Source organism: Triticum urartu, chromosome 5A (assembly GCF_056163025.1).
Source record: "Triticum urartu cultivar PI428250 chromosome 5A, HENAU_Tu73, whole genome shotgun sequence".
In the NCBI taxonomy this organism is placed as follows: domain Eukaryota; kingdom Viridiplantae; phylum Streptophyta; class Magnoliopsida; order Poales; family Poaceae; genus Triticum; species Triticum urartu.
Window position 1 is genome coordinate 506,579,193 of NC_141877.1, and position 23,095 is coordinate 506,602,287.

The following is a 23,095-nucleotide window of genomic DNA, read 5'->3' on the forward strand; positions in this document are numbered from 1 at the left end:
GGACAATTCTATGCTTCAAATCTGGACTTGATCCAAACAATGGGACACAAAAAATCCACTCGGATCTAATGCATCTCACCAACTAACAAACAAAAAAGAAAAAGAAAAGATGGAATTGCACTTACTCCATCAGCAGGGTCGCCCATCCTCTAGTTGGCTGTGGAGGAGCATAGCGATTTCTCTTCGATTCGCTTCAGAGATCTTTCAGATTTTCACAAAGAAAGGATAGAGAGAGACAGAGGATGAAATGGACTGAAGACTGACAATCCCCTCCTCTTAATTACCTAGGGTGCCTATCCCTCTCCCCTCCTCTTAATTACCACGGGGCTGCCACGTCCTCTTCACCTGCCCCAGCCCACAAAAAGAAACACGAGGCGCTCATGCTAGAAAAATCACTCCAAAAAACAAGCAAAATGGGCCGGTCTGTGACGCACACAGGCTGAAACAAAGACAAAAGAGAGCCAGCGTGAATCTACAAGCAACACGAGATCGAACGGCTGCACAGTCGACTGAGACTTCGACTGATTTTTAGCAGCTCCGGAAAAGAATAGGCTCTCATGTTCGGATAAGACTAAATAAGCGAATCTAAGGGGTACAATAATTTTAATTTTCAACCTATCGGGGGGAGGGCAAAAACTAGGTACTAATGCTTGCTAGTGGAGTTTGTCCATACATAACATATGACACTCTTTTTTTGCGGGCCATAACATATGGTACTCAACTTTTTAAAAATAGCATCCACACGTTTCATTAATCATAGAGATTACAACACACAAAGATGTGAAACCCACATGAGACATCAATCAAGAACACCAATGTCATGAAACTTTGCACAAAGGACTACCAAAAAAGGACAAATTACAATTGACTCCATATTACCTGCCTCGCAGGATTATCTCCCGTCGGTCACCACCGCAAGTGTAGCACCATCGGAAAGAGAGGGACAAACCATCAAACCTAGAACTGGAGGAGCACCATATCACAAACTGTGCTACTTTTCGAGCCGATGAAACAACTCGTCGTAGTGTACTACATCGAGTCTATGTGGCATGTCGGTTGGGGATCATCCGAGTGCCCCCCAGTTACCGGCACCTCCATCTTCATCAAGGAAGAAGAGCACGGCCGCCAACCTTCAACGGTGAAGTTCGCTTCAAGACAACAAAGTCTTCTGCACGAGCCGGTCCTATGACCGCCCATCCAAAAATCGACTATTACGATCGAGCCGACTGCCCCGAGCAACAAGCTGGAGGTGAGGCAGGGAGAGAACGGCGGTGATATATCCGCACGAGACGCCACCCCCCCACTGAAGCGGCGGCCAGATGAGGCGGGCCTGTGGTGTCGCCCACCTAGGGAGGGAGGGGGGAAAGAACTCTTATCCTCAGAAATCGGTGGACCTCCATGGTGATCGGCTGTTCTTTCGGCCATGCAATCGGCAATCACAGGCAGTTCACTCGGTCATGGGATACAAGGTGTGGATTGAGATGGAAGGAATACCGTCTCATGCCTGGGAGCGGGAAATAGTGGAGGAGTTGCTGGGATCGTCGTGCAAAGTTGATTCGGTGGCGCCGGAAACCGGCTCGAGGACAGACCTGTCGTCCTTCAAGCTCACGGCGTGGACGACCAATCCAGAGGAGATCCCGTTGCCTCACTGGCTTGCAGTGCCTGAGCCAAGTCTTGAGATCCCGCCGCCATTGCTGTAGTACAAGGTTCTCATTCATGTCGATGCGGTGGCGGATTTCAGAGATGTAGGGGGATCCGTTGTTCCTCGGCGAGTCTTTGGACAGTGGTCAGAGCGGAATCCCTGACTCGGATGATGGTTTTGGCGGCGGAGGCGGCGGCAGTTCTAGGTCGCGCCAACTAGTGTGGCAATTTGGAGTCCGCGACTCGAGGAGCGGTGGCCATGGCAGCAACGGCGGCGGCGGGTGCGGTGGTTCGCCGCGGTCTCGTTCGGACTGGCGCCTCCCACCGATGGACCCTACGCATGTCGTCAGCCAGCGGGCGCCAGATAGGCAGGTGTGGGACAAGCTGACTACCAGGAAATCGGCTATTGACTGGCTTAATGTTCAGAACAATTGCTGTGTTGCGGAGCAGGTGAGGCCGCTAGGAGCTGATGTGGGGGCCCATCGCGCCCCTACGCCCGCGATGGAGGCGCCGCATCACAGGGGTGAGACCAGAGAGGGCCCTGGAAGAGCAGGCTAGAACGAGTGTGGTGGGTGAGCGGCAGCACATGGTGGGACCGGTGAGGACCCTGGATGGGAAGGATGGAACGGACGTCTCGCCAATCACGGATAATGTCGTGGATCCATCGGATACTGCGTGAATTGGATTGGGCACCAGCGGATCAGGCGAACCAACCGCACGAACTGAGCCTGATGGACCCCAGGCAGCGGATTCGGCTATGGCGGGGGTCACGGTCGCTGTGGATCCAAGACCAGGCCTAGTGAACATGCTGGCTCGGTGGGGCCTGCGGAGGAAAGCGACACGGCACCCAGGTGGAGGCAGGCGCGGAGTCCAACATGGGCAGGCCGGTCGGCTCTTCTTCATTGGACCAGGGTGGGGCCCTTGACGGGAATCATGAGAAGGGAGGTGATATTGGGTTTTCTGGTGCTGCGGAGACGATCCTTGCATCAAATTTGGAAGCAAACCAGCCCAGGACCGAGGCAGTCTCCCATGATCAGGAGGCGACCACCACTCCCGTGATGCTGCCTACGCTGCTGGGACAGGGGATGGAGACTTTGGCATGCATGGAGACGCATCCTACCCCTGGCCTAGCAATGTTAGAGCCTACGGCAAATGCGATCGAAGGAATCGACATGCAATTGGTGCAAGCTGCAGACGTGTGATGCGACCCTCGACAGAAAATCGATGGCGCGAACGCTTTTTCCCAAATCTTTCACAGTACAAACTCAGCAACTCCAAGTCCAATCTCCAGTGTACACCAAATAATAGAAAAAGAAAATAGCAAGCTTACAATCCTGTAGACGCAAACCAGCCAGAACTGCACGTACATCCTCGAGCAGAAGAAGTGCGTGTGCGATTCAACAAGAATCGGCAGCAAATTAGAGATTGGCCCGTCTGATCTCCTCTCCAAGAACACAAACCCTAGTTGGATTCTCAACAAAAATATGCAGAACTTGGCCGCGGAAACATGGCAAGTTTCCGGTTTAACAAACGCAATCCAAACTCACCTAGATACACGGCCGGCTGGCCCTATTAATAGTGCACGCAGGCACAAGGTACAACCGTCCTGGACTCCTATTGTGGACCGAATACTAATTGGACTCAAACCTGAACATAGCCACGTATTGCTACTAGTACTAATCCAACTTTCTCGTTCCTCTATCTTATTTAATCACTAAATAACTAATTTAAAAACATGGCACACTTGATCACAAAAAGACAAACAAACTAGTACTACTTCCTTGTATGCTCACGTAGACGTATTTGCCTGCATGGAGTTCTGAATCGTGGCTCAACGTCCTCCCGTGCAACAAGTTGGATAGGAACATGTCCAATGGAAATATGTGTTACCGTCTTGCTGCAATGTGCATCAATAGCTTGTTTCTTTTTCTCATAGCGTCTGGCAGGAGCTATATATTTTTCAGTATTTCTCTGGTTCACCTTACTGACAATATTTTTAACGACATCATTTGGGGTCACACCATCCTCCCTTCCTTGAAAGGAAACCTGTAACACCCCGGATGTGATTTACCCAATATGTACTCGAACTCTTGCCGTTTCCGGCGTTAAGTTATTTTATTTTCTCGGGTTCGGGTCTTTGTCTCCGTGTGTTGTTGTCGTTGTCATGCATCTCATATCATGTCATCATGTGCATTGCATTTGCAAACGTGTTCATCTCATGCATTCGAGCATTTTCCCCGTTGTCCGTTTTGCATTCCGGCACTCCGTTCTCCTCCAGTGGTCAATTCTACCTTTCTTTCGTGTGTGGGGATTAAACATTTCTGGATTGGACCGAGACTTGTCAAGCGGCCTTGGTTTACTACCGGTAGACCGCCTGTCAAGTTTCGTACCATTTGGACTTTGTTTGATACTCCAACGGTTAACCGAGGGACCGAAAAGGCCTCGTGTGTGTTGCATCCCAACACCCCTCCAATTTGGCCCAAAACCCTCTCCATCATCTAGAGCATTCGATCACGATCGCATGGCCGAAAACCGCACCTCATTTGGACACTCCTAGCTCCCTCTATGCCTATATATACCTCCCCCATTCCAAATCTCGGATCCCCTCCTTCTAACCCCTAAAAGAATCTCCTCCGTCGCCGCCACCGACCAACCACGCCGCGCCACGTGTCGCCGCCGCCTTCCTCCACCGCCGGCCCGGCGAGCCCGCGGGAGGCCCTCCCCGGCCCGCGGCTCCCCGCGCGCCCCGCGCCCTTCGTCCCCGCGCCCGGCGACCGCCGCCCCGGCTGCCGGCGAGCGCCGCCCCGGTCGCCGCAACCCGCGGCCACCACGCCGTCCGCCTCCTCTCCGTCCTCGTCCTCCTCCGGCCGGCCACCGCAACCACAAACTCCGGCCACCTCATCCACCGGCGTACCGGAACTCCGGCGAAGCTCCGGCCAACCTCGATCCGCGTGTTGTCCGGATCTAGATCTGAGATCCCGTTTGGGTTGACTTTTGCCCCGAAACCCTAATTATTTGCTCCTGTTCATCGCATCATAACTCCTCATCCGTAACTCCGTTTTGGGCATATAGCATATCAAAATGTTCATCTCAGATAGTACATCATTTCATCTCATTGCATCATTTTCATTTGAGTTCATCTTGATGCCCGAAATGCTGTTAGAAGAATGCTATTTGAGATAATTGTCAAATCTGCTGCTCCAATTGAATATTTGTCATATTTGCCATGATTATTGTGTGCATGATATGCCCAGGTGCTCTACATGTGTTTTGTTATATGTTTTGCCATCTATCCAGAGGTGCAACCCATGTATTTTTGTGATGTGTGTGGTGACTAGCACAAGCTTGCAAAGTGAGGCATTTGTTAATGCTGATTTCAGGGACTTAGCATTTCCACCAAGTCCTTGGACTGTTTATCTCATATGGCCATATGTTCATGTTGTTTCCTAGTGATCCGTGCCTCTTTTGAGGATGATCAGTAAGGATGTTTTGTTAATCTTGTAGTGCTCTATCCATCCATGTCTTTGTTTGCAATTATGGAGCACCCTAGCTTGAGTCAATCGAGCTCTACTTTTGTCATTTCGTGAATCTAGGCAGATTGTCTACTTGTTAGCAATTTGGCCGAGGATGTTGTAGTTGATCCGTGCATGCTATGCTATTGTTTTTGCCATGTCTAGCTTGTATTTTGTGCATTCTTGATGGGTGTATGCTTAGATTGTCATTACTTGCTCTGTAGTGAGTGCATCAAGCTCGTAAACATGCCTACTTGATATCTGTTTCAGCATGCTCCAGTTTTCACCAAGTCTGAGAACTGATTATGTTTTTGCCATGTTCACATGCTTGCAAATGTATTTTCTGATCCCTTTTGGCTCAAGGTCACTAAGGGACTTTTGTTAAGCTCTTTGAGTAGCTCCATGCCATGATTTACTTTGCCATGTTCAGGTCCTGTATCATATAGTTTTCATGCTCCAAAGAGTGCTATCTGATTTGAAATTCCAGACAAGTGTTAATTTCACTAAGTCTGAGATCTGTTTACCAAATACATTTTTCCCATGCTTGTTTGAACCTGTTAATGGATGAATTGGTCGTATCTCAGTGCTAGACTTTTGTTAAGCTTCATGAATGAATTCCTTCCATGTATTTTGATGCCATGTTTGAGTGCTGTAGCATGTTCATCTTGTTGCATTTAGATGGCTACTTGCTGTATATCGCAGAACGTGGTCATATTTGAATCGCTTGCCATTTCCAAACCGTAACTCCGATTCCGGTGTTCTTTATATCGTTTTCAAGCGATTTCATCTCATCTTTCCATTGACACACTTGGATTTCCAAGTTGAGGCCAGGTTCATGCATTACTTGTCCATTCTTGCATATGCATCCCGCATAGCATACCATCTTTGCATCATGTTGTTTGAGTTTGCACGTGGTTGATTGTGCTCCATTTGCTTGTTTGTCTTATTTGGGTAGAGCCGGGAGACGAGTTCGCTAATGAGGAGCCCGTTGAGTTTGCTTTCGAGGATCCAGTCAACTCTGACAACTTTGTAGGCAAGATGATCATACCCTCGAAATCACTACTATCTTTGCTTTGCTAGATGCTCGCTCTTTTGCTATGCCTATGCTTCGATGCCTACCACTTGCTTATCATGCCTCCCAAATTGCCATGTCAAACCTCTAACCCACCATGTCCTAGCAAACCGTTGATTGGCTATGTTACCGCTTTGCTCAGCCCCTCTTATAGCGTTGCTAGTTGCAGGTGAAGATTGGAGACCGTTCCTTGTTGGAACATTATTTACTTGTTGGGATATCATTATATTGCCATGTTATCTTAATGCATCTATATACTTGGTAAAGGGTGGAAGGCTCGGCCTCTCGCCTAGTGTTTTGTTCCACTCTTGCCGCCCTAGTTTCCGTCATATCGGTGTTATGTTCCCAGATTTTGCGTTCCTTACGCGGTTGGGTTATAATGGAAACCCCTTGATAGTTCGCCTTGATTAAAGCTTCTCTAGAAATGCCCAACCTTGGTTTTACCATTTGCCACCTAGCCTCTTTTTCCCTTGGGTTTCTGGAGCCCAAGGGTCATCTTATTTTAACCCCCCCCCCCCCCGGGCCAGTGCTCCTCTGAGTGTTGGTCCGAACCAGGCAGCCTGCGGGGCCACCTCGGGGAAACTTGAGGGTTGGTTTTACTCGTAGCTTGACCTATCTGAGTGTGCGCTGAGAACGAGATATGTGCAGCTCCTATCGGGATTTGTCGGCACATTCGGGCGGTGTTGCTGGATTTGTTTTAACCTGTCGAAGTGTCTTGAAGAACCGGGATACCGAGTCTGATCGGAACGTCTCGGGAGGAGATCTATTCCTTGGTTGACCGTGAGAGCTTGTCATGGGCTAAGTTGGGACCCTCCTGCAGGGATTTGAACTTTCGAAAGCCGTGCCCGTGGTTATGGGCAAATGGTAATTTGTTAATGTCCGGTTGTAGATAACTTGAACCTTAACTTAATTAAAATGAATCAACAGTGTGAGTTACCGTGATGGTCTCTTCTCGGCTGAGTCCGGGAAGCGAACACGGTGTTGGAGTAATGCTTGCCGCAGGATGCTCTCTAGTTTCTCGCTCGCGCTTTGCATCCTCTTCTCGCTCTCTTTTGCGAACAGGATAGCCACCATATATGCTAGCCGCTTGCTGCAGCTCCACATATATTACCTTGCCTTACCTATTAAGCTTAAATAGTCTTGATCACGAGGGTGCGAGATTGCTGAGTCCCTGTGGCTCACAGATTACTATTAAACCAGATGCAGGGCCTGATGATTCTGTTCCAGATGACGCGCTTGAGCTCAAGTGGGAGTTCGACGAGGACTCACAATGATACTACGTGTCTTTCCCTGATGATCAGTAGTGGTGCCCAGTTGGGGTGATCGGGGCCGTGTCGCATGTTGGGTTATCTTTTATTTTGGCGCCGTAGTCGGGCCATGAGTGTTTTGAATGTTGTAATGCTATTTATGTACTTGATTGACGTGGCGAGTGTAAGCCAACTATGTTTCTCCCCTTTATTATTTACATTACATGGGATGTTGTGAAGATTGCCTAGCTTGCGACATTGCTTTCAATGCGGTTATGTCTCTAAGTCGTGCCTCGACACGTGGGAGCTATAGCCGCATCAAGGGCGTTACAAGTTGGTATTAGAGCCTTCCCCGACCTTAGGAGCCCCATTGTTTGATCGTTTTTTAGCAGTCGAGTTTGTGTCTAGAAAAATGTTTTGAGTCATTTAGGAATTATATATCGGAGAGTTTAGGAATTCTTTTTACTCCCCAGTCTCCTCATCGCTCTGGTAAGGCATCCTGACGTAGAGTTTTGACTCTTCTCTTCTCAAATTTCACTAAGTTTTTTTTAGGATCACGCGGGTATCTTGGAATCGTTCCGATGGTTTTGTGACGAGAACATTGTCTTGGTGCCTCCTGTCAGGGGTTTTGTGGCAGTGTCCCGGGGAGTTGAGCTCCGAGGTGTTGTCGTTACAATTTTATCGTTGCAATTCTGGAATACCTGAGTTTAGTACGCCGACATCGAAAATCTCTTTTATGCAGTTCGTTGGTGAGATAACCTCGACGCCACCCAGTACTGGGGCGGGAGTTCAGGAGTATCGCCATAACGTGTATAACGGATGCTTTTCGAAGGTTGAGGTAGATGGTTTCTGAAGTTTTTCTCGGTTATGTGTTGAAAGATGGATACAGCTGGAAGTAGGAATTGCTAGATTTGGGTGAGATATTATGCTTCCCCTGTATCCCCAACACCTGATTGCATAACCGGAAAGGTTCGGGAGTTTCATAGGTGGGAATTCTTGAAGCTCTAGTCCTTCTTCCACGGATATTTGGTTTGAGATTGGGATTTCTTACCGAGTATTCGTTCTTGATCCGTACCTTGTTGATTTATTTCTCTACCTAAATTCTAAGTGGCTTCTCAATTTATGGATATGTGACCATTTCAAGAGGAATGCATTCGTTCATTTTGTTCGGATGTGAAGACTTTATGTTGCAATTTTCATTCCGTTGGATTCAGCTTCATTTTATCTGTCAATGTGCTAACGGTTGTCACCCTCTTCAGGATGGCTCCCGCTAAGAGCACCAATCAGAATCAGAATCAAGATCCGCCACCACCTCCACCTCCTCCGGAGGCATGGCAAGCTGTGATGGCCGCAACCAATGCAAACACACAGTTGATCATGCAAATTCTTCAAGAGTGCAATAAAGCGAACCAAGGCAACCAAGGCAACAATCAGAATCACTATGCTACACTCAACCAGTTCCTTGCTAATGGGCCAAAGACTTTCAGCAATTGTGTTGAGGCAACTGATGCTGACGATTGGCTCGTGGATCTGTGCAAGCATTTCGAGTGCAGTAACGTCAGGCCTGAGGACTTTGTCAAGTTTGCTTCCTTCCAACTCAAAGATCAAGCTGCAGAATGGTTCCAGCAGTACAAGGATTCCAGAGGTGGACGTGTTATTACCTGGGATGAATTCCGCCAAGACTTCAAAGCTCGTCATATTCCTCAGAGCGTGGTTGAAAGCAAGCGTGAGGAATTCCGCAACCTGAAGCAAGGCTCTTTGTCTGTCTATGACTACAACAAGTTGTTTCAGAAGCTCACCCACTTTGCTAAGCAGGACGTCCCTGACGAGAAGAGCATGATATACCAGTTCAAGGGTGGTCTCAGAGAAGAAATTCAGCTAGCACTTGTTCTCTTTGAGCCCTTGAGGTATGATGAGTTCTACAACATGGCATTGAAGCAAGAGGCCGCTCAACTGAGGTGTGATGCTTCCAAGAAGCGAGTCAGAGATGCTACCCCTTCTTCCTCTACTCAAGTGGCCAAGAAGCAGAAGTATTGGCTTCCTCCTCCTCCGTTCCGTCAGCCGTATCAGAAGAGCAAAGGTGGCAGTGGATCTTCCCACCCACCCAACCCTGGCTTTCAGAACAAGACTTCGTCTCAAGATCCAAGATCGAGTGCTCCGTATCACCGTCCGTTTTCAGAGGTCACGTGCAACAAGTGCCAACAGAAGGGTCACTATGCCAACAAATGCTTCAATCAGAGGCGTCTTCCTCCTCCTCCTCCTGTGAGATCGGCAAGTACAGCTGTGGTCAAGCATAACCCCAAGCACGCCAAGGTCAACTTGATGAACGCAGCTCAGGCAGAGGACTCGTCAGATGTCATCATGGGTAACCTTCCTGTTAATGATATTCCCGCAAGAGTTCTTTTTGACACTGGTGCATCGCATTGTTTCATGTCAAAGCCATTTTTTACCAAGCATGAGTTCGTTTCTTCTCATTTGGGTAAACAAATGGATATCGTTTCTCCTGGCAAACGTTTGAGTGCAAGTCTGGAGGTGCCAGATGTTACTATCACCTTGGGCGACTATAAGTTCCTTTCTTCCCCAATGGTTCTTGGTAATTCGGATATTGATCTTATTCTCGGAATGGATTGGCTTTCTAAGCACAAGGCGCATCTTGATTGTGCAGCCAGGCAGATTCAATTGACTCATTCGTCTGAGGATGTAATTGTCTTTGCCGCTCGTGATGATACCATCCGTCTATTTTCTCTCAATGAGAAGGGTGAACTGGATGCTATCTCGCAGATTCCAGTCGTTTGCGAATATCAAGACGTCTTTCCAGAAGAGCTTCCAGGAATGCCTCCGCACCGGCCAGTTGAATTCGTCATTGATCTTGAGCCCGGTACGGAACCTGTGTGCAAGCGTCCTTACAAGCTCAGACCTGAAGAGTTGAAGGAACTGAAGAAGCAACTCGATATTCAAGAGAGAATGGGTCTCATCCGGCCTAGTTCTTCTCCGTGGGGTTGTGGTGTTCTTTTTGTGAAGAAGAAGGATGGAACGGACCGACTTTGTGTTGATTACCGTCCATTGAACAAGAAGACCATCAAGAACAAATACCCACTTCCCAACATCAACGAGCTGTTCGAACAACTCAAAGGTGCCCAAGTATTCTCCAAGCTTGATCTCCGTATGGGTTATCATCAGATTCGAATTCGTGAGCAAGATATTCCCAAGACGGCTTTCAGGACAAGCTATGGTTCATATGAATACACTGTCATGTCTTTTGGCCTCGTCAACGCTCCTCCGACTTTCTCTCACATGATGAACTTCATCTTCAACGCCTACACCAATGACTTCGTTTTGGTCTATCTCGACGACATTCTGGTTTTCTCGAAGAACAAGGAAGATCATGCCAAGCACTTGCGTTTGGTACTTGATAAGCTCAGGGAACACCAGTTCTACGCCAAGTTCTCCAAGTGCGAATTTTGGCTCGATGAGGTTCTTTATCTTGGTCATATCATCTCTGCCAAGGGCATTGCGGTGAATCCTGAGAAGGTGTCTGCAATTGTGAAATGGGAACCTCCTCAGAACGTGAAGCAACTCCGTAGCTTCCTCAGTCTTGCAAGCTACTGTTGAAGATTCGTTGAAAACTTTTCTAAGATCGCGAAGCCTCTCTCAAATCTTCTCCAGAAGCACGTCAAGTACGTTTGGTCTCCGGAGTGTGGCATTGCTTTCAACACTCTGAAAGAGAAATTGGTCACTGCTCCAGTTCTGACTCCGCCTGATGAATCCAAACCGTACGAGGTCTTTTGTGATGCCTCTCTCCAAGGTCTTGGCGCAGTGTTGATGCAAGAGAAGAAAGTTGTGGCTTATACCTCTCGCCAGTTGAAGCCCAACGAGAAGAACTACCCCACTCATGATCTCGAGTTGGCGGCAGTTGTGCATGCTCTTTTGACTTGGAGACATCTCTTATTGGGAAGAAAAGTGGACATTTTCACTAATCACAAGAGTCTCAAGTACATCTTCACTCAGCCTAATCTCAACCTCAGGAAGACTCAATGGGTCGAAATGATTCAAGAGTATAATCCGAGTATCGAGTATACTCCGGGCAAGACCAATGTGATTGCTGACGCATTGAGCAGGAAGGCTTATTGCAACAGTCTGATTCTCAAGCCTTATCAACCCGAGCTTTGTGAAGCTTTCCGCAAACTTAATCTGCAAGTTGTTACTCAAGGTTTCCTCGCCAACCTTCAAGTCTCTCGTACCTTGGAAGACCAGATTCGCCAAGCTCAGCTTCTTGATGCTATGGTGAAAAAGGTGAAGATTGGGATTGCCAAGAGTCACCCAAGTACAAGTGCTACCGCCTTGATGACAAGGATACTCTCTTCTTCGAGGATCGTATTGTTGTGCCCAAAGGTGACCTTCGTAAAGTGATCATGAACGAGGCTCACAATTCTCTCCTCTCCATCCACCCTGGGAGCACGAAGATGTATCAGGACCTCAAGCAGGCTTATTGGTGGACTCAAATGAAGCGCGAGATTGCTCAATTCGTGAATGAATGTGATGTCTGCAGAAGAGTGAAGGCAGAACACCAAAGGCCAGCTGGTCTCCTCCAACCTCTTGCCATTCCAGAATGGAAGTTTGACCACATTGAAATGGACTTCGTGACTGGGTTTCCAAAGTCCAAATGTGGCAATGATGCTATATTCGTTGTTATCGACAAACTCACTAAAGTGGCTCACTTTCTGCCTATCAAGGAGTCAATCACTTCAGCTCAATTGGCGGAACTCTATACCTCTCGGATTGTCTCTCTGCATGGTATTCCACAAGTGATCTCTTCAGACCGTGGCAGCATCTTTACCTCCAAGTTTTTGGATTCTTTTCAGAAGGCCATGGGCACCAACATCCGCTTCAGCACAGCTTTCCATCCTCAAACTAGCGGTCAAGTCGAGCGTGTCAAGCAGATTCTTGAAGATATGCTCAGGGCTTGTGTGATCTCCTTCGGCATGAAGTGGGAGGATTGTCTTCCTTATGCTGAATTCTCCTACAACAATAGTTTTCAAGCAAGTTCGGGCAAGGCCCCATTTGAAATTCTATATGGCAGGAAGTGCCGTACCCCTCTCAATTGGTCTGAAACCGGTGAACGTCAGCTTTTGGGTAATGACTTAATCACAGAGGCAGAGGAAATGTGTAAAGTCATTCGAGATAACCTCAAAGCAGCCCAATCCCGCCAGAAGAGCTACTATGACAGTAAGCACCGTGATTTGGCTTTCGAAATCGGAGATCATGTTTACCTCCGCGTCTCTCCTATGAAAGGTACTTGTCGCTTCGGTATCAAAGGGAAGCTTGCCCCTAGATACGTGGGACCTTTCAAGATTGTCAGCAAGAGAGGCGATCTCGCCTATCCACTCGAGCTTCCTTCAAACTTTGCAAATGTGCATGATGTGTTCCATGTCTCTCAGCTCCGAAAGTGCTTCAAGACTCCTGACCGCACCGTCAACTTTGAGGACATTGAGCTCCAAGAAGATCTCTCTTATCGTGAGCACCCCGTTGCTATTCTTGAAGAGACTGAACGCAAGACTCGCAACAAGTCAATCAAATTCCTCAAAGCCAAGTGGCCACACCATTCCGACCGTGAAGCTACCTGGGAACGCGAGGATCACCTCCGTTCTGAGTACCCGGCATTCTTTCAGTCCTAGATCTCGGGACGAGATCCTTTCGTAGTGGTGGAGTGTTGTAACACCCCGGATGTGATTTACCCAATATGTACTCCAACTCTTGCCGTTTCCGGCGTTAAGTTATTTTATTTTCTCGGGTTCGGGTCTTTGTCTCCGTGTGTTGTTGTCTTTGTCATGCATCTCATATCATGTCATCATGTGCATTGCATTTGCATACGTGTTCATCTCATGCATTCGAGCATTTTCCCCGTTGTCCATTTTGCACTCCGGCGCTCCGTTCTCCTCCGGTGGTCAATTCTACCTTTTTTCATGTGTGGGGATTAAACATTTCCGAATTGGACCGAGACTTGTCAAGCGGCCTTGGTTTACTACCGGTAGACCGCCTGTCAAGTTTCGTACCATTTGGACTTCGTTTGATACTCCAACGGTTAACCGAGGGACCGAAAAGGCCTCGTGTGTGTTGCAGCCCAACACCCCTCCAATTTGGCCCAAAACCCACCAAAACCCTCTCCATCATCTAGAGCGTTCGATCACGATCGCGTGGCCGAAAACCGCACCTCATTTGAACACTCCTAGCTCCCTCTATGCCTATATATACCTCCCCCATTCCAAATCTCGGATCCCCTCCTTCTCACCCTAAAAAAATCTCCTCCGCCGCCGCCGGACACGTCCGGACGGAGCCGGACGTTGTCCGCCGCCGCCACCGACCAACCACGCCACGCCACGTGTCGCTGCCGCCTTCCTCCACCGCCGGCCCGGCGAGCCCGCGGGAGGCCCTCCCCGGCCCGCGGCTCCCCGCGCGCCCCGCGCCCTTCGTCCCCGCGCCCGGCGACCGCCGCCCCGGTCACCGCAACCCGCGGCCACCACGCCGTCCGCCTCCTCTCCGTCCTCGTCCTCCTTTGGCCGGCCACCGCAACCACAAACTCCGGCCACCTCATCCACCGGCGTACAGGAACTCCGGCGAAGCTCCGGCCAACCTCGATCCGCGTGTTGTCCGGATCTAGATCTGAGATCCCGTTTGGGTTGACTTTTGCCCCGAAACCCTAATTATTTGCTCCTGTTCATCGCATCGTAACTCCTCATCCGTAACTCCGTTTTGGGCATATAGCATATCAAAATGTTCATCTCAGATAGTACATCATTTCATCTCATTGCATCATTTTCATTTGAGTTCATCTTGATGCCCGAAATGCTGTTAGAAGAATGCTATTTGAGATAATTGTCAGATCTGCTGCTCCAATTGGATATTTTTCATATTTGCCATGATTATTGTGTGCATGATATGCCCAGGTGCTCTACATGTGTTTTGTTATATGTTTTGCCATCTATCCAGAGGTGCAACCCATGTATTTTTGTGATGTGTGTGGTGACTAGCACAAGCTTGCAAAGTGAGGCATTTGTTAATGCTGATTTCAGGGACTTAGCATTTCCACCAAGTCCTTGGACTGTTTATCTCATATGGCCATATGTTCATGTTGTTTCCTAGTGATCCGTGCCTCTTTTGAGGATGATCAGTAAGGATGTTTTGTTAATCTTGTAGTGCTCTATCCATCCATGTCTTTGTTTGCAATTATGGAGCACCCTAGCTTGAGTCAATCGAGCTCTACTTTTGTCATTTCGTGAATCTAGGCAGATTGTCTACTTGTTAGCAATTTGGCCGAGGATGTTGTAGTTGATCCGTGCATGCTATGCTATTGTTTTTGCCATGTCTAGCTTGTATTTTGTGCATTCTTGATGGGTGTATGCTTAGATTGTCATTACTTGCTCTGTAGTGAGTGCATCGAGCTCGTAAACATGCCTACTTGATATCTGTTTCAGCATGCTCCAGTTTTCACCAAGTCTGAGAACTGATTATGTTTTTGCCATGTTCACATGCTTGCAAATGTATTTTCTGATCCCTTTTGGCTCAAGGTCACTAAGGGACTTTTGTTAAGATCTTTGAGTAGCTCCATGCCATGATTTACTTTGCCATGTTCAGGTCCTGTATCATATAGTTTTCATGCTCCAAAGAGTGCTATCTGATCTGAAATTCCAGACAAGTGTTAATTTCACTAAGTCTGAGATCTGTTTACCAAATACATTTTTCCCATGCTTGTTTGAACCTGTTAATGGATGAATTGGTCGTATCTCAGTGCTAGACTTTTGTTAAGCTTCATGAATGAATTCCTGCCATGTATTTTGATGCCATGTTTGAGTGCTGTAGCATGTTCATCTTGTTGCATTTAGATGGCTACTTGCTGTATATCGCAGAACGTGGTCATATTTGAATCGCTTGCCATTTCCAAACCGTAACTCCGATTCCGGTGTTCTTTATATCGTTTTCAAGCGATTTCATCTCATCTTTCCATTGACACACTTGGATTTCCAAGTTGAGGCCAGGTTCATGCATTACTTGTCCATTCTTGCATATGCATCCCGCATAGCATACCATCTTTGCATCATGTTGTTTGAGTTTGCACGTGGTTGATTGTGCTCCATTTGCTTGTTTGTCTTATTTGGGTAGAGCCGGGAGACGAGTTCGCTAATGAGGAGCCCGTTGAGTTTGCTTTCGAGGATCCAGTCAACTCTGACAACTTTGTAGGCAAGATGATCATACCCTCGAAATCACTACTATCTTTGCTTTGCTAGATGCTCGCTCTTTTGCTATGCCTATGCTTCGATGCCTACCACTTGCTTATCATGCCTCCCAAATTGCCATGTCAAACCTCTAACCCACCATGTCCTAGCAAACCGTTGATTGGCTATGTTACCGCTTTGCTCAGCCCCTCTTATAGCGTTGCTAGTTGCAGGTGAAGATTGGAGATTGTTCCTTGTTGGAACATTATTTACTTGTTGGGATATCATTATATTGCCATGTTATCTTAATGCATCTATATACTTGGTAAAGGGTGGAAGTCTCGGCCTCTCGCCTAGTGTTTTGTTCCACTCTTGCCGCCCTAGTTTCCGTCATACCGGTGTTATGTTCCCAGATTTTGCGTTCCTTACGCGGTTGGGTTATAATGGAAACCCCTTGATAGTTCGCCTTGATTAAAGCTTCTCCAGCAATGCCCAACCTTGGTTTTACCATTTGCCACCTAGCCTCTTTTTCCCTTGGGTTTCTGGAGCCCAAGGGTCATCTTATTTTAACCCCCCCCCCCCGGGCCAGTGCTCCTCTGAGTGTTGGTCCGAACCAGGCAGCCTGCGGGGCCACCTCGGGGAAACTCGAGGGTTGGTTTTACTCGTAGCTTGACCTATCTGAGTGTGCGCTGAGAACGAGATATGTGCAGCTCCTATCGGGATTTGTCGGCACATTCGGGCGGTGTTGCTGGATTTGTTTTAACCTGTCGAAGTGTCTTGAAGAACCGGGATACCGAGTCTGGTCGGAACGTCTCGGGAGGAGGTCTATTCCTTGGTTGACCGTGAGAGCTTGTCATGGGCTAAGTTGGGACCCCCCTGCAGGGATTTGAACTTTCAAAAGCCGTGCCCGCGGTTATGGGCAGATGGGAATTTGTTAATGTCCGGTTGTAGATAACTTGAACCTTAACTTAATTAAAATGAATCAACAGTGTGAGTTACCGTGATTACCTATTAAGCTTAAATAGTCTTGATCGCGAGGGTGCGAGATTGCTGAGTCCCTGTGGCTCACAGATTACTATTAAACCAGATGCAGGGCCTGATGATTCCGTTCCAGATGACGTGCTTGAGCTCAAGTGGGAGTTCGACGAGGACTCACAACGATACTACGTGTCTTTCCCTGATGATCGGTAGTGGTGCCCAGTTGGGGTGATCGGGACCGTGTCGCATGTTGGGTTATCTTTTATTTTGGTGTCGTAGTCGGACCGTGAGTGTTTTGAATGTTGTAATGCTATTTATGTACTTGATTGACGTGGCGAGTGTAAGCCAACTATGTTTCTCCCCTTTATTATTTACATTACATGGGATGTTGTGAAGATTGCCTAGCTTGCGACATTGCTTTCAATGCGGTTATGTCTCTAAGTCGTGCCTCGACACGTGAGAGCTATAGCCGCATCGAGGGCGTTACAAAACCGTCCTCGGTTTCAACCTATTCCTTGCAGATTTTTTATTGAACACCTCAATGGTACACTTTATATTCTTTGCATCCTTGGGAAAAATAGAATAAAACTCACCCTTATGCATAAAAGTGTACTTGTTTGTTCGTGCATGATGAAGAGCGTTAACATCATACTGCCACGGACGTCCCAATATAAGATGACAGACATGTAATGGCATAATGTCGCATTCCACTTTGTCAACATAGCCATCAACAGAAAAAAGCACCTTCACTCTATGTGCTACCTTTACTTTGCCCACATCATTTATCCACTTCATATAGTATGGTTTTGGATGCGCCCATGTTGGCAACGAAAGCGACTCCACCACATCCTTGCTAACCATGTTGCTAGCACTGCCGCCATCAATTATCAGTTTGCACACTTCTCTCTTGATGGTACATGCAGTTTGAAAAATACTCCGTCGCTGACCTGGTTCAAAAATGACCATGTCATCTCGCTGGACCTTATGTGCTAGCAAACTCTCCATATCAGGATCATCTTGAGGATAACATAGTATGGTATCACCATGACCTCTTTCGATTCCATCATCTAACTTAGGCGTCTCATCTTCAGATTCTGAAATATATTCCACATCAACAAGTAGAACCCTGCGTTGATTGGAACATTCATGCTTCATGTGTCCACGTCCTCCACACTTGTGACAAATAATATTACGGTGATGCGATGACGTCGCACTAGATGAAACCTGAGAAACCTCCTTTGGCGCAGCCGCCACTTTGCTCTATTCAATGCCTCCCAGCTTATAAGAAGGAGTCGGTTTAGCACTAAACCCATCATCAATAGGAGAAGAACCATGTCGCCCACTGTTGTAAGTGGGACGAGTCTCTGAAGCTTGCTTCTCCAATACCCAATATTCAGCACGCTCCGCTTGATGAAGCAACTCATGAATATCATTATATTGCATTAAATCAACACGGTCGCGAATCTTTTCTTCTAACCCCTCAAAGAAACGTACCATGGTCGCCTCCGCAGACTCATGCACAGCTGTATGGATCATCAAAACTTGCATCTCTTTATAGTACTCATCAACTGATTTTGTGCCTTGCACTAGACGACACAGTCTACTGTGAAGCTGGCGAGTGTAATAAGCAGGCACAAAACGTTCCCTCATGATTCGCTTCATGTCAGCCCATGTCGCTGGTCGCTCGTGAGTACGGTTCTTATTATCCCACCATACAAGAGCATACTCTCTAAATTCCATTGATGCAACACGAACCTTCTTCTCTTCGGCGTAGTTGTGACCATCAAAAATCTGATTTACGCGCATCTCCCACTCCAAATATTTCTCCGGGTCAACACAACGTCTAGAGAATTCAGGTATGGTTATCTTGATTCGACCCAAACCATCATCCTCGTGGGCACCATTGCCGCCATAGTCACGACGCTGCCCAGCATGGCGGTGAGCCTCAGCATCATGCCGTGGTCAGTGAGGTAAGCCTCCATGGGCATCGGAATCCTCAGAAAAATCACCATCATCGTCATTGTCATGGTCACGACGTCGTCGTGGTGAGCAGGACTGTCGGGGTGCCACATCTCTCGCGTGAAGGCGCTGAACTGCTGCGGTGAGCCGATTAAGACTCGCAGTCACCACCTGTAGACTATCAGTGCGATGTCGGTCGCTGGCAGTCAAACGCTCGTTCAACCTGTCCTCGACGCCAACAATATTTGCAGACAACTCCTCAACCCTTGTCCCAAGCTTCTTGTTCGCTCCATTTGATCGACATCAGATGGATACATAAATCATCACTTTTATTCAGATCCTCCGAAAGTTCATCGCCCTCCTCATGATCAGATTTCTCATGTCGCGAGTTCACCATCTTTCAAACAATTGAATCAAATAGCCGAGGAAAAAAATTGTAACGTGATCAACCTTGCTCTAAATACCACTTGATGCAACCCTCGACAGAAAATCGATGGCGCGAACGCTTTTTCCCAAATCTTTCACAATACAAACTCGGCAACTCCAAGTCCAATCTCCAGTGTACACCAAATAATAGGAAAAGAAAACAGCAAGCTTACAATCCTATAGATGCAAACCAGCCAGAACTACACGTACATCCTCGAGCAGAAGAAGTGCATGGGCGATTCAACAAGAATCGGCAGCAAATTAGAGGTTGGCCCATCTAATCTCCTTGCCAAGAACACAAACCCTAGCTGGATTCTCAACAAAAATACGCAGAACTTGGCCGCCGAAACATGGCGAGTTATTGGTTTAACAAACGTAATCCAAACTGACCTAGATACACGGCGGGCTGGCCCTATTAATAGTGCACGCAGGCACAAGGTACACCGTCCTGGACTCCTATTATGGACCGAATACTAGTTGGACTCAAACGTGAACATAGCCACGTACTGCTACTAGTACTAATCCAACTTTCTCGTTCCTCTGTCATATTTAATCACTAATTAACTAATTTAAAAATACGGCACACTGATCATAAAAAGACAAACAAACTAGTACTACTTCCTTGTATGCTCACGTAGATGTGTTTGCCTGCATGGAGTTCTGAATCGTAGCTCGACGTCCTCCGGTGCAACAAGTTGGACAGGAACATGTCCAATGAAAATATGTATTACCGTCTTGCTGCAATGTGCATCAATAGCTTGTTTTTTTTCTCATAGTGTCTGGCAAGAACTATATATTTTTTAGTATTTCTCTGGTTCACCTTACTGACAATATTTTTAACGACATCATTTGGGGTCACACCAACGTGGGAGGAATGAGACCTCAGGAGGTGGTTGCCTTTGATAAGCTTAAGTGGTTCTGCTGGTGCCTCGTCAAGAAGCTGGCCCCGCCTCTCCTAAAGGAAGTCCAAGCAGCTGGTCTCAGGCCCGAGGCGGAGCCCTTCACGCCACGATGTACTACACGCGCGACGAAGCATGCACCTCAGAGCAAGCAGGGTTGGGCATCACCGGCGGAGAACGTACTCATGCACGCGCCTTAATTGGCGCCACAAGACCTGGAGGTGGATGAAGCAATAGTAGACGAACTACAATAGCTATTCGACTCCCCCTGCTCTCGCAACATGTCAGGGTGATAGCGGCGCTATTTGGCAAGGAGGTGCCATCGGGGAACGAGCTGTGTTCGGATGTGGGTCTCTCGGTCGTGGCGCACTAGGTCTAGGTGTGCATTTGGTGTCGACTGCACCTTACATTCCATGGATCTAAACCCGCACATTTTATGTTGGAATGTTAGGGGCCTAAACAGCCCGGCTAGAAAGAAGGCTGTTAGGGAGTTTGTGACCTCGGTGAAAGCAAACCTTGTATGCCTACAAGAGACTAAACTTGATGTAATTGATCCCTTCATAGCTATGCAATGCATTGGCCCGTCGCTTGACGGCTTCGCTTACCTTCCGGCGCATGATACTCGTGGTGGTGTACTTTTGGCTTGGGACAAAACGGTGATGGAGGTGGATAACATTACACTAGATGAAAACTCGCTCACTGGACTAGTGCACAATAAGGAGGGTGTGCCCTGGTGGATCACGGTTGTGTATGGACCTCAAGGAGATGAGCTCAAAACACAATTTTTGGAGGAGCTTAAGAATAGGAGGGCTGCTTGTCAAGGTCCATGGATGATTCTTGGGGACTTTAACATGATCCTACGTGCCTCGGAAAAGAATAACGCCAACCTCAATAGGTCCATGATGAGGAAGTTTAGGGACTTTGTTGATGAGCATGAACTAAAAGAGCTCTACATGCATGGTCGTAACTTCACTTGGAGTAATGAAAGGGATGCTCCAGTAATGACTAAAATCGACAGAGTCTTAGTGTCTGTTGATTGGGAGTTGCTATTCTCGGATAGCCCGTTGCAAGCACTGTCCACAAATGTATCCGATCATGCGCCCTTGCACTTGTCTACAAGTGCGCAGTTTTGCCCTAAAAGGAGATTTCGGTTTGAAATTTTTTGGACGAACCTTGATGGATTTCTAGAGGCGGTACAGGAGGCTTGGGTTTGCGATGACACTATCACTAATCCCTTCAAAAGGCTTGACGTGCTCATTAGAAACATTGCGGTGTTCTTGCAAGCATGGGGGCAGCGCAAAGTTGGAAATATCAAACTACAAATTGACGTGGCTAACTACGTGATATTCCGGCTGGACAGAGTCCAGGAGATCAAATCGCTCACCCCTAAGGAATTGTGGCTTCGGCGTACACTTAAGCTTGCAGTTTTGGGGCTTGCTTCCTTGGAGAGAACTATCGCGCGGCAACAATCCAGGATTAGATGGCTGAAAGAGGGCGATGCCAACACAAAACTCTTTCAGATTGTGGCCAATGGGAGAAGAGCAAAAAAATTCATTCTCAAGGTGAAGAAAGGGGAGGAGATCACCACGGATCAGGAGCGCAAGGGAGAAATTTTCACGGAAGCCTATGAGGAACTGCTGGGAATGGCGAGCGCTAGGGATGAAAGTATCGACCTAGACTTTCTGGACATGGAAGGTTGCGACTTGCACGAGCTGGAGAGCATTTTCTCGGAGGAGGAAGTCTGGAACACAATAAAAGAGCTGCCCTCGGACCGGGATCCGGGTCCGGATGCTTTCATTGGCGCTTTCTACCAGCGAGCCTGGCCCATCATCAAGCACAACATGATGGCTATTATGATGAAGTTGTATGTGGGTGATGGTCGAGGATTCGACAAGCTAAACCGGGCGCACATTGTGCTCATTCCCAAGAGGCCGGACGCAGAAGTTGTGGGCGATTTCTGACCTATCAGCTTAACTCATAGCGCAGCCAAGCTGTTCGCCAAGATGCTGGCGCTCAAGGCAAGAAAAATGATGAAGGAAGTGGTTGCTGCGAACCAATCGGCATTTATACAGGGAAGGAACTTGCATGACAATTTTCTGCTTGTGAGGCAAGTGGCTAGGAAGATACATGACAGGAAAGAACCAGGTGTGTTCCTCAAGCTGGACATTTCATGAGCATTTGACTCTTTATCTTGGCCTTTCCTCTTTGAGGTCTTGAGGAGAAAGGGGTTTGGGACGAAGTGGATTGGTTGGATCTCAATCCTTCTCAGAACGGCCTCGACAAAGGTGGTGATCAATGGTATACCAGGGAGAAGTATTGCGCATGCGTGTGGGTTTAGACAAGGTGACCCGGTGTCCCCTTTGCTGTTTGTGATTGCAATGGATGTCCTCATGAAGATATTCAACAAGGGTGCTGAGGAGGGAGTGTTGAGCTCTTTTCGTGGAATCACGGCCATGCAAAGAGTATCTATCTATGCGGATGATGTGGCTATCTTCGTTAGACCCTCGGAAGGCGATCTCAGCTTTGTCAGAAGCGCGCTGCAGGTTTTTGGAGGTGCATCGGGACTCTCTGTCAACTATCAGAAGTCGTCGGCCATCCTCATCCGTGGTAGTGAACTTGATCAAGCCCGAGTTGAGGCGATGCTGCATTGTAATATTGGTGAGTTCCCTTGCAAGTACCTGTGTCTCCAGCTTGCGATCTGGCAGTTAATGAAAGGGGAATGGCAACCTATCATGGACCAGGCCAAAAAGCTCGTGCTGGCCTGGCAGAGAGGCCTCATACAGCGACCGGGTCGGCTGATCCTTGTCAAGTCGGTCATGTCGGCGAGGCCGGTGCATCACTTCATGGTCGTGGATGCCCCGAAGTGGGTGTTTGAGGAATTGGATAAATGGATGAGAGCTTTTTTCTGGACAGCGGAAGAGAAAGTAAATGGACGGAAGTGTCTAGTGGCTTGGGATACTATTTGCAGACCGGTTTGCTTCAAAGGGCTTGATGTCAAAAACCTTCAGTTACAAGCTTTGGCACTCTGTGTTAGATGGGAGTGGCTTCGGAGAACCGACCCCGACAGGCCGTGGCAGAATTTGCATATGATAGTGGATAAGGAGGTAAGGCAAGTTTTTGACAGTTTGGTCAACATTGAGGTGGGAGACGG

The 23,095-nt window shown here is 47.8% G+C and overlaps 2 pseudogenes; one reads left to right on the forward strand and one right to left on the reverse strand.

The window, feature by feature from the left end:
• Positions 1 to 1,319: 1,319 nt before the first annotated feature.
• Positions 1,320 to 2,199, forward strand: LOC147972307 (uncharacterized; annotated as a pseudogene).
• A 14,944-nt stretch (positions 2,200 to 17,143) lies between these two features.
• On the reverse strand, positions 17,144 to 18,208 carry LOC147972308 (uncharacterized; annotated as a pseudogene).
• Between the last annotated feature and the right edge of the window lie 4,887 nt (positions 18,209 to 23,095).